The sequence below is a fragment of the Lissotriton helveticus genome (genome assembly GCF_964261635.1).
Source record: "Lissotriton helveticus chromosome 1_1 unlocalized genomic scaffold, aLisHel1.1 SUPER_1_unloc_32, whole genome shotgun sequence".
Lineage (NCBI taxonomy): Eukaryota > Metazoa > Chordata > Amphibia > Caudata > Salamandridae > Lissotriton > Lissotriton helveticus.
The window spans coordinates 2,092,571-2,102,986 of NW_027611673.1; the positions used below are offsets into that span (position 1 = coordinate 2,092,571).

Below are 10,416 nucleotides of genomic sequence, written 5' to 3' on the forward strand. Positions count from 1 at the left end.
CCACTGGATTCAAGATAGCCTGGCTGATGAGGATTATGAATCCGAAACCGGTCCCAGGAGGCTTGTTTCCGGTCCATGGAAGACATGGCTTGGCAGTTCGGGCTGGACTGTTCCCATGAGGCCAAGGGTCAGACTGATTTGCATATAGCCATGTCTGAAATGGGGTGGCTGAGTGGGCTAAAAAATGGTGATTGATTAAACCCAATTCAGTTGACTGGGGGTGAGTGTTTGATTTGCTCAAACGCTCCGTCCATCATCCCCTTTTGTATCGCTTTGTTCGCCCTAAGTGTGGCAGGGTATGCTCAGACGTGAGTCCCTTGCTCACTTGGCCACTGGATTCAAGATAGCCTGGCTGATGAGGATTATGAATCCGAATCCGGTCCCAGGAGGCTTGTTTCCGGTCCATGGAAGACATGGCTTGGCAGTTCGGGCTGGACTGTTCCCATGAGGCACAGGGTCAGACTGATTTGCATATAGCCATGTCTGAAATGGGGTGGCTGAGTGGGCTAAAGAATGGTGATGGATTAAACCCAGATCAGTTGACTGGGGGTGAGTGTTTGATTTGATCAAACGCTCCGTCCATCATCCCTTTTGTATCGCTTTGTTCGCCCTAAGTGTGGCAGGGTATGCTCAGACGTGAGTCCCTTGCTCACTTGGCCACTGGATTCAAGATAGCCTGGCTGATGAGGATTATGAATCCGAAACCGGTCCCAGGAGGCTTGTTTCCGGTCCATGGAAGACATGGCTTGGCAGTTCAGGCTGGACTGTTCCCATGAGGCACAGGGTCAGACTGATTTGCATATAGCCATGTCTGAACTGGGGTGGCTGAGTGGGCTAAAGAATGGTGATGGATTAAACCCAGATCAGTTGACTGGGGGTGAGTGTTTGATTTGCTCAAACGCTCCGTCCATCATCCCCTTTTGTATCGCTGTGTTTGTAGAATAGACTGAATAATCCTGGAGGGAATCTCTGCAGGAGCTGGGCTGAGCTGGGCTCTTCTATCCGGGGCCCTGGGGCTGAGCTGGGCTCTTCTATCCAGGGGCCCCTGGGGCTAAGCTGGGCTCTTCTATCCGAGGGCCCCTGGGGCTGAGCTGGGCTCTTTTATCCAGGGGCCCCTGGGGGCTGAGCTGGGCTCTTCTATCCGGGATCTGTGCGCTGCATCTTAGTTCACTATGAGGAATCTATGCACTGGAGCTGCCCGTGCTTGTAAGGGTGGTGGGGCGGGGCGGGGTGAGGAGGTAGTCAACAGCCGACGATGAAGGAAAATTAAAATAAAAAAAAAGAAAACAGCTTACCTTGCGCTTGCTTATTTTTAATGTAAATGTATTGCGACTTATATAGCGCACGTATCACCCGAAGGTATCAAGGCGCTTGCTTAGGGAACCCGTCCTGGTATTCCCCTGTGAGATACCCCGGCAGGGTATCCACAAGGTGAAAGCCAGGCATCCCGCCGCGAGGGGCCTTAGTGGAGATTAAGCAAGCTATTGCCCAGAGTCGCAGAGTGTGACCCCGTGAGTCGAGTAGGCACCGGAGCGAGAATTGTTGAGTCCGTGGAATTTTTGAGCCCGAGACCCGCCGAGGCGGGGAATCGAACCCTGGTCCACGGCCGATCTCAGCTTCCGGTTCTGCCGCCTCTAACCACTGAGCCACGCTTCTCCTGGGTTTCCTTTTTGAACCTCTGGTACCTTTCAAATGCCATTGTGCTAAATCGACATTGTACCCTTGCACGGAAGGAGGTATCTGACACTATCAGTGTGAGAATGGATGGCTCAGCCTTCTGTCATGTGATCAGCAAGGCGTGAATATCTGCGAGCTGTGCAGTGCGGTCACCAAAGTTTTTAATGTGAGTCTATAGTGGTTTGAATTTGGCATTTTAACAATTTCCCTGCAAGCAGCACATGTCACGGAGTATTTCTGTGTCATAACAACCACAGGACATGCAGAGCCATCTGTATAGAAGACTCTCTTATAGTCCTCCGTGGGTAGGATATTAGGACTTTGTGGTATATTTTGTGTATAGTGCATACATTCTTGAATGCCGAGAGTCAGATCATACTCAAATGTTACATCAACTCCACTTAAAGATGCAGGCCATTGCGTCATCTGTTGTGGCCAGTAATGTCACTATACACTCCCCCCTGGTCAGGTGTTGTTCCGCGCCATCATCTGTTGTGGCCAGTATTATTACTATACACTCCGCCCTGGTCAGGTGTTGTTCAGCGTCATCATCTGTTGTGTAAATGTTGTCATTGCCTCTAACATTACAGGATATTATGTTCGCTAGACTTCTATTCACCTTGTCCACCATGTCCCTGTGTGATGTAATAACTATGCGAGCACCATGTTACACAGTGCCACAACCTGGTACCACGAGAAGCACAGCACAAGAAAAAAAACATGAATTTTGTCTGTCATCATATACATTAGCCCAAATCCTTACCACCCCCACCCACTGAGCATCCCAATCATGCCAGCACTATATAGCCCACCCCCTCACTGACACCCAATAAACAAACTAGTACTTCGAACTTTAACGGTCAGAGACCAGGTCTCGTGCAAGACAAAAGGGGGGGATTACCCGTAGGGGGTAAAGATACAACTAGGTGGTCTACGGGTAACCCTGCGCCAGTCAGGGAATGCCTAAGAATTCAAGCACGTCCCCTAGTAGGCCTCAAGGGTGCCTGGTTGCTGTTGATCGTCGTGCCCCTTCGGGGAGAATCTCATGACCAGTCCATCATATGCCACAACGTGTTATGGAATAGATGTTGGAGATACAGTCAGTTCTGGCGCAGGGCCACGCCCGCCCCCACAGGCAAACCATCCGCCGAATACCCAGCTGTTGATTTAGCTATCAGTCCGAAGATGGTGACTGCGATCGCGGCGAGCCCACCTGCGTGGAGGATGTGGCTTTCTGCTTCTTAATTTGTTTTAGAAAGTCTTTGACTTGCTGAGGCTTAACATAGAACATTTGTTTGCCCTGATATGTGACCCGAAGGCGTGCGGGATAAAAAAGAGCATAATCGATTTGGGCCTGCCGTAGTTTTTGTTTCACTGAAAGGAATTTCCGCCGCTCCTCTTGTACATGTGTGGTAAAATCCGGGTACATAGTGAAGGGTACTCCATCGAAATGCAGCTGTTTCTTTTCTCTTGCCACCCTGAGGGCCACATCACGATCCCTGTAGTTCAACAATCGCGCAATTATAGTTCGGGGGGACCACCCGGAGGCGGTCGTTGTCCAAGAGAGCGATGGGCCCTTTCGACAATCAATTGAGGGGGTAACAGTTCAGCACCCACCACCTCCAGCAACAATTTCTCAATATACTGTTCCATCTTACCCGTGTTGATACTTTCCGGAATGCCTAGCACGCGTATATTATTCCTTCGGCTGCGCGCTTCAATGTCCTCATTTTTTGCGGCTATTATTTTAAGAAATTTGTCCATCTGCGTGACCGTGTTGTGGAGGCGGTTTGTGTTATCTTCAGTCTCCGATATGCGGTGTTCGGCTTCCTTAATTTGCGTCTCGTGGCCATCAAGCTTGTCAACAATGGCATCCATGCGCGTAGATAGGGAATCCATTTTATCCGCCACATTCGCAAATCCCTGTCTTTCTTCCTGTAGAATTGCCTGCATGCCATCTCCTGGTGCAGGCTGCGACTCCTGCGATACGCACTCTGGGCCATTATCTACGTCCATGGTCTGATGTCGGGGGCCCTTCTTCGCATTGAAAGTGAGGCGCGGCTGGTGCGTATCTGGCTTGCCCATTGTGGATTTGTCAACAGTTCACATTCAATGTGTATTTCAAGAGAGCCAATGGCGTCGGTCACAGGGGTGGATGGGGGGGGGGGGCAATACGTAGCGTGCGCCTAGTGTATTGTGCATTATGCAGGCAAAAGGTTAATGTTTGGCATTTAACACCCCTTCCTGTTCGTCTATTCTTCAGACAAACGGTAGAGTGGCTGAAATGGGTTGCTCAGTACTGTGCTTTTGTAAGTCATCTTCATTGTACATGGTTCTTTATCTTAAAATGGTACTAGGCTATACATGTATTATCTTTGCTTTACCTGATAGCAGAGGAAAAAAGTGCAAAGGAATTAGCGCACATGCTGTTAGTTACAGGCTCTTCGGTCACAATGCAGCTATTAACCCATCATCCTGCTAACCTCAACTATCACTCGTAGACTCTGTGCCTGCCTTGGACCCGATAGAAAGCAGCACTGCTTTTTGGCTAGGTGTGTGCTCTACAAATACCACATGCAGAACACATTTTTAAAGGAAGAACACTTTGGTGCCAGCAAGCTGTGCTGCTTTAGGAAGGACCAGCTTAAATAGTAAAGAAATGTGATAGCCGCTCCACACATTGGATCATTTGTCAGTGCGTTTCGCTCCATTAATTTATTTTATTTTACATTGTTGAGCTGTACCTATGGGATTTTGTGTGTATTGGAAAAGCAGTGCTAAGCATGTGGGCCTTAGCAAAAGCTGTGTAGGGACTGTGCACTTGCTGGGCATGTGCGAGAGTCGCAGAAGGCACGTTATCTTTCTGTGATGTGGAGCGTGCGTTGTTCTGGTGCATTCTTCGTCCTGTGTAAAGAATGAGCGCACCTCAGGATTCCATTAAATGTGGCCATGGTGGTTTGTACAGGTAATGTTGAAAAGCATGAGTGGGAGGAAAGACCCATGAAAAGTAATGGGAATTACGTGGTTCGAAAATCTTGTTCAAAGGCTTTTGGGGTAGAAAGGGAATGTTGACAGCAGGGATATGCTAGCGAGGTGCAGGTAAATAAGGGCAAGCACAGGTCCTACTTTATGGCTGAAAGCGTGGAGGGCAGCCGAGGTATATGAGGTATGGACTGAGCCATTTGACTTGAGTGCTTCGGGTGCTGGTCCGGGAGTGAAAGGATGCTAACAGGCTTTGGTTTTGACTCACCATTCATGCCCTCGCTACACAGATGCACCACAGCTGTCAACTAGTAGGCCGCCAGGCTAGTGTGCTATCTCAAGCTCTAACGTTCAAGGTGGGACAACTAAACAACAGACCAGATCATCCTCAAAGCTGGCAAACTAAAAATGGCTAAAAAATATTTGAGAAAAGTAAAACCACAGAGTAAATAAAATCAATAAACTGCTGCTCTACAACACAATGTGGGAGTAGTGAATGAAATCCAGGCCCCTCTGCAAACAGTCAGATTTGATGTATGGTGCAGCATTCCAAATAATGTTCACACTGCTGTCTTGGGTCTTCAATGTATATCTATTGCTCCAAGAGCTGTTCTTGTTTTAACAAAATCTTGACCATATGCCTCTGCATAAAGCTGTAACTAGTGTATGAGTGCTATGCGACTGCGCCCTTTTTTAAAACAATTTTTTACTAAGTTGCTCCATGAACACTGGTAAATAACCACCTTTGCTGAAATAAATATGATGTGGCATGTTCATCAGAATTTTTATTTAAATATCTGTGTACGGTATACGTATGAAGGTACTTTGTGCCTTCATATGTTTCAGAGATGGAAATGAAGAGATGTTTTTACAACTAAAATGTCTATGCACATTCCAATATGTTTCCATTTAAGTAATGTTAACTCTCTTTACATCCAACAGAAAACAATCCTTGAATTTACAAAATGTTTAAGACCAATGAAGATAATACTGTAAAGCTGCAAAAGCGCAGTCCAAAATATTGAGTTCCATTGTTCAGGAAAACATAAGTGCCGTCAGAGACAGATGAACCAAAACATAAACTGACAGACCCTGGATGAAGCAGACAAGGGCAATTCCGTGATTCTACGAGTCTCAGCTGTGCACCTCTATGCCTCAAGATGGAGAAATGACCTCTAGAAAATTAAGCCAACCCTGATAAACCACCTCCTTTGGAAACATGTCCAATGCCAGCTCTGATTGTGCGAATGTAGGATGTGATTACAGCACTGCTTTCATTTCTAAAGTGATATCAAACCACTATTCAGTGCTAGAGGTGTATTATAAACTATTTCAGGCCGTTCCACAGCAACCAGAGAAAAGCACAATGGAGTGGAGCCAAACAACTGAAAGTTAAAGTAAAGATGAGTTATGCTGTCTAAAATACAGAGTACTGTCCCAATTTTCACCGACCAGAAGGAGAACAGGCCTAAAGACACAATTGCCCACAAAGAAGCCTTACACACATTATAAGTGTGGCAAGTAGTTGGTGACCATTAAACTTTGTTGTTAAATCGAAATGCAAATGTGCAAAATATCACACACATACAGGGAATGCGTGAATAATACACATGCTTTATCAGCCATGTTGGCCCATCAGGAAGTACAGTCATGGTATGTAAACAAATATATACCCAACTCAGAGACACTAACCGAGAGAGAAGTATCAGACACATGATGTGCGTGCTTTAGTTCGTCATCAGAACTAATGCACCCTCAGCAAATGCACACAGGAGAAAAACAATTCAAATGCACTGAATGTGTAAAGAGCTTTAAGAAATTATCAGTCCTACAAAGACATCAGCGCACACACACAGGGGAAAAACCATACCATTGCACTGAATGTGTAAAGAGTTTTAGTCAGTTATCATCTTGCCAAAAACATCAGCAAACACACACAGGGGAAAAACCATATGATTGCAGTGAATGTGAAAGTAGTTTTATGTATTCGTCAACATTAAGGAAGCATCAACAAACACACACAGGGGAAAAGCCATACAAATGCAGTGAATGTTTGAAGAGCTTTAGTCAATCGGCACACCTAAAACGGCATCAGGCAACACACACTGGGGAAAAACCCTTTCATTGCAGTGAATGTGGAAATAGTTTTAGGGATTCTTCAACATTAAGGAAGCATCAGCGAACACACACAGGGGAAAAACCATTCAAGTGCAGTGAATGTCTGAAGAGCTTTAGTCAATCATCAGACCTAAAACACCATCAGAGAACACACACAGGGGAAAAACCATATCATTGCAGTGAATGTGTGAAGAGGTTTAGTCGATTATCACACCTAAAAGAGCATCAGAGAACACACACTGGAGAAAAACCATATAATTGCAGTGAATGTGAGAAGAGATTTATGTACTTATCAAGACTAAAACAGCATCAGAGAACACACAAAGGGGAAAAATCATTCAAGTGCAGCGAATGTGGAAGTAGTTTTAGTGAATCTTCAACATTAAGGATTCATCATCGAACACACACAGGGGAAAAACCATTCAAGTGCACTGAATGTGAAAGTAGTTTTAGTCGATCTTCAACATTAAGGATTCATCAGCGAACACACACCGGGGAAAAACCATACCAGTGCAGTGAATGTAAGAAGAGGTTTGTTCGATTATCAGACATAAAACGGCATCAGAGAACGCACACAGGGGAAAATCATTCAAGTTCAGTGAATCTGGAAGTCGTTTTAGTGAATCTTCAACATTAAGGATTCATCAGCAAACGCACACCGGGGAAAAAACATTCAAGTGCAATGAATGTCTGAAGAGCTTTAGTCGATTTTCACACCTAAAACAGCATCAGAGAACACACACTGGAGACAAGCATTTGCAATGCAATAGGTCCCGCATTAGGAAAGTTTGAGCTATTGGTCTTGTAAATGACTATTTTTTTTATTTATGTGTTGTTTTTGAAAATAGCTAAATTAATAGCTTTGTCATTTACAATGCCAATAGTTATAACTTTCGCAAATGTGACACCTATAGCATTTGTAATGCAACATGTTTTGTATTTACGTGACTTAGATGTATTGATATTACAAATAACAATTGCTTTTAATTTTTTTGAATAATTATTACTTAAATAAAAGTGATTGTAATTTATAATGGCAATAGCGTAAACGTTTGTAAATAACTTTTGTGAAGATTATGTTCAGCGTATTTTATTGTGACGAAAATCCAAGAACAGAAGTGAAATATTAACATGTTTTTGTGACATTTGTAATAAAGCTTAAAACATTGAGAGAAAATATTTGAACCAGTGATGCTGTGGTTGCACTGAGTGGTGCTGTGGTTGCGCTGAGTGGTGCTGTGGTTGCGCTGAGTGGTGCTGTGGTTGCGCTGAGTTGTGCTGTTGTGGTGCTGAGTGGTGCTGTGGTGGTGCTGAGGTGGTGCTGAGGTAGTGCTGTTGTGGTGCTGAGTGATGCTGTGGTGGTGCTGAGTGATGCTGTGGTGGTGCTGAGTGATGCTGTGGTGGTGCTGAGTGGTGCTGTGGTGGCGCTGAGTGATGTTGTGGTTGCGCCGAGTGATGCTGTGGTTGCGCCGAGTGATGCTGTGGTGGTGCTGAGTGATGCTGTGGTATTGTGTTGAGTGTGTGTTGCATTCAGTAGAGTGTAATTATGTGGCACTGAGTGGTATTCGGAGTGTATGTTGCGTTGAGTGCAGTGTAATTATGTAGCATATAATTATGTGGCACTGAGTGGTATTGTGTGGAGTGTATGTTGTATTCAGTAGAGTGTAATTTTGTGGCATGTATTTATGTGGCACTGAGTGGTATTGTTTGGAGTGTATGTTGCATTAAGTGCAGTGTAATTATGTAGCATATAATTATGTGGCACTGAGTGTGTGAGGGCGCAGTGTGTGTGAGGGTGTAGTATGTGTGAGGGTGCAGGGTGTGTGAGGGTGCAGAGTGTGTGTGCGCAGTGTGTGAGAGCGCAGTCTGTGTGGCCTAAAGTAGTGTGAGGGTGCAGTGTGTGTGGGCTAAAGTAGTGAGAGGGCGCAGTGTGTTAAGTTGTGTCTCTGTAGTGGTACGAGGGCCGGGTGAAACGTGAGCCTGTTATTGCAACAGCATGGGGCATTGGCCTGCTCGCGGACATGAAAGGGTGCCTGGAGAGAGGCGCTTAATTACCCATGACAAAGGAAAGGCAGATGGCCACGCTGGGTTGCACTTTTAAGATCCCCTTTTACCTAACAAGCATTTCAAAGCATTTCAAATTCCTTTCCGGAGTCCTGATAAATATGACCAGATAATAATACACGTCCCTATCATGGGGAAATGTAAAAAAAAGCGCAAGCTAAAAGTAAAAATGCACTCTCTCGTTTGCTATGGTGGCATTTACTGGGGATTCAACAAGTTAGATAGCACACAGCTAGCTGTCCATCCAGGAAGTGTGTGCTCGTGTTACAGGAACAATGTTAATGGATGTAAGGGGAGATGGCCATGCCTGGGTTAAAGCCTCTGTCCTGCCAGTTAGGCACACATCTGCCACATGCACAGGAACCCACTTAGCTTTCTTGCCCTCATTGTGTCGGCAACAAGTCCTGTCTATTAAGGAACCGCGGGCAAACACAGAAGGCAGAGCCCTTGTTTCCAGTGGCTTTGGTTAGCTGAGTGTACATTATTTTGCGGATCTTCGTTGTGTCAAAATGAGCGGGACTGTGTTTCTTCTGTTTGCCGGCCTTGGTGCACTGCATTATCTCATGAAGCTCTGATAGGCCAGGAATATTGGTTTGCTGAATGGCTTTGGATGCAAGGCACGTACTCTGAAAGTGATCTTTGCATTCATAAGTAGTCAATGGTGATTCTGAAATATAGAAGTAATTGCATACCCTCGAGATAGTGACCAGTATGGCCCCTGGGTGAAGAATTCTTGTGACCGTGCAAGAGCATTAAAAAAAAAAAAGCATTTGGTGCGATGGGGGCAGGGATTTCAGTGGGAAGTAGCAGCAGAGGGACAGAGGTGCAAAATGCACGCACTCTCACGGAGTGCTTAACGTAAATGAAACAAGATGGCAGGCACAATTTGGAGCGAAAGCATGTTTTTAAAAAGTGCGCAACCTAGTTGCAAGTGGCAGCTGCTGGGTTTTGAGGACCATGATGGTAGTGGAAGAGCTGATAGGGGGAGCGGGTTGAAGACAACACAGGGAACCAGTTGGGATCTGAGGTTGGGCAAGTTAATACTAAGTAAAAAAAACAAATAAAAAAAAGGATTACGTGGGGTGGGCTGCGGCAGCAGCATGGACCTTGCAGAGGGGGGGGCAAGGCGTTTGGTTACTTATTGGAGCATGTTGGCGCTATATCAAGTATCCGAAGTAAATGAATGAATTCATAGTGCATGTCAGATTCGTATATGCGTACAAGGGGTGTATTCCATAACATACATTACCCATTTGCAAGTTCTTCGTATTATTACCTTGTGGGATTGTCATTATTAGATATTAACACACGGTGAACTGGAAAACATTTGTGTTTATAGCACTAAGCCATGCCATGCCAATATCTTTTAGCATGAGCGTGTGTGAGACCGCAGCTTTGCGCGTAAGACCCCGAAGTGGATGTACACCAGTGGAACACTAAATTGATGCGTGTGAAACACTGAAACAATGTCTCTGTGAACTGATGTGAGATGTATGAGGCGCTATTGGTGTTTGTGTGTTACTCAAGTGGTATGTGCACGCGACTGAAGTAAAGTGTTTGACTGAAGAGATGTTT

The 10,416-nt window shown here is 45.4% G+C and overlaps 1 pseudogene; it reads left to right on the forward strand.

Annotated features, from left to right (window-relative positions):
* The window catches only part of LOC144805902 (uncharacterized), a 39,931-nt pseudogene extending 32,423 nt beyond the window's left edge, over positions 1–7,508 (forward strand).
* The last annotated feature ends 2,908 nt before the right edge of the window (positions 7,509–10,416 follow it).